Here is a 1,977-nt window from a genome sequence, read left to right as displayed (position 1 = left end):
CACCGGATGTACCTGCGTAGAACCATATAAACTATCAATCTTTTTTATTCAAAAGTTCTACCTGATTTGACAACATGGTGACCGCATCAACGTTAAAAACACCTATTGCTTTCATCAGTTTTGTCTTCATGACTTGCCACTGATAATTATTTAGTGACATTTCTTCTATAAACTCATACGCCTCTTCAGGTGTTTTGTTATTCAGAGTCCCACCGGCAGATGCATTGATCAATTGCCTAGTTAAGGGGTTCAAACCGTTGTAAAATGTTTGAACCTATAGCCATAGAGGTAACCCATGGTGAGGGCACCTTCTCAATAAATCCTTATACCTCTCCCATGCATCATATAGAGTTTCTAAATCCATTTGCATGAAGGAAGAGATATCATTCCTCAGCTTGGCTGTCTTAGTCGGTGGAAAATACTTTAATAAAATTTTTCGGTCATTTGCTCCCATATAGTGATAGACCATCGTGGTAGTGAGTTCAACCACTGTTTAGCCTTATTACTTAATGAGAATGGAAACAATCATAGCTGAACGGCACCGTCAGAAATGCCATTTATCTTGAAAGTGTTGCAGAATTCCAAAAAGTTGGCCAAATGAGTATTTGGATCTTCATCTTGCAAACCATCGAACTGAACAAATTGTTGGATCATTTGAATGGTGTTCGGCTTTAGTTTGAAGTTTTTTGCAACAATAGAAGGTCTCACAATACTTGATTCAGCCCCAGTTAAATTGGGCTTAGCATAATCTACTATAACATCCCGATTTTTGGCTTAGTCGGAATAGTGGTTTTGGGACCAAAAATTTGATGAGGAAAATTTTATTTTTATTATGATTTTATGGTCTAAAATTTCACAGAATGATTTCATGAAAATTTCGTTTGAAAATTTTGATGTTTGGTCACTCAATTCAGTCAAAAGGACTAAATCGTAAAAAGTGAAAAAGTTGAGTTCTAGATGCTAAAGGTGTCCAATTGTTATGAAATTTTACATTGGAGGTCCTTATATGGTAATTAGACCATTGGTTAAGTTGGTGGACAAAAATGGACATGGTTAGGCATGTTTCCAAAGTTTTTCACTATGAGCATTTTGGTCATTTAGTTATTAAAATGAATTAAAAACAAAATTAAAAGCCAATTTTTATCCATCTTCAACCTTTGGTCGAAACATGCATGGAGAAACCATGGATAGGGTTTTTCAAGCTTCCAAGCTCGATTGTAAGTCCGTTCTAGCCCCATTTTTAATTATTTTTACGTTTTTGTAATCCCCGTAATAAGATCTATCTATTTTTACCGTTAATTTGAGCTAGGGTTCATGTTTAAAAATTGAAAAATGTGTGAAATGCATGCATTTTGATGTCTAATGGTAGAAAATGAGTGTTGGGTGTTAAATAAATGACTTTTACTAAGTGATTTTCGATGAAAACATCTGAAATGGCTATTTTGTAAAAGTTGTAAAAATGGAATAAAAGTGTGTTTTGATGAGAATTGTGGTTTGCTATAGTTATGAAAATGGTTCAGCTAGGCTTAAAGAGTGAGGAAATTGAATAAAAATTATTTTACGAGCCTAGGTGAAAAAGTGTAATTTTGATAAAGTTTAGGGGAAAAAATGTAAATTTTCCAAAATATGATTTTTGGATCACATTAAATAATGTGACTAATAATTAGACTAAATGTGATATTATAGATCAAGGAAAACGAGGATTAGACCTAGATCGGGTGAAAAATGGAAAATCGACAGTTAGGTTCCTTTTTGCTATTTTGGTGCCGAGGTAAGTTCGTGTGTCAATAATATTGTAATGCTATATTTGAATTGAAAATTCTATATTATTATTGTACGAATGGCATGATTTAATATATTGAAAAGTGATGAAAGAATGGTATATAAAATTTGTGAGAACAATGATATATGACTAGTAGCACATGAAATGTTTGATGGTTCAATCATTGATGGCTTGCTATATAATAGCTGAATATA

General features: G+C 33.1%; 1 non-coding gene across 1 annotated transcript; it reads left to right on the top strand.

Annotated features, from left to right (window-relative positions):
- The first annotated feature begins 290 nt into the window (after nt 1-290).
- Nucleotides 291-397, top strand: LOC128281917 (small nucleolar RNA R71). The gene has a single exon (XR_008272201.1). It is a non-coding gene; the product is annotated as a small nucleolar RNA R71 (small nucleolar RNA).
- Nucleotides 398-1,977: the final 1,580 nt, after the last annotated feature.

This window comes from Gossypium arboreum, chromosome 1, assembly GCF_025698485.1.
Source record: "Gossypium arboreum isolate Shixiya-1 chromosome 1, ASM2569848v2, whole genome shotgun sequence".
Lineage (NCBI taxonomy): Eukaryota > Viridiplantae > Streptophyta > Magnoliopsida > Malvales > Malvaceae > Gossypium > Gossypium arboreum.
Note: the sequence above shows the minus strand (reverse complement) of the source record. Positions and strands in the feature narration are given on the sequence as shown.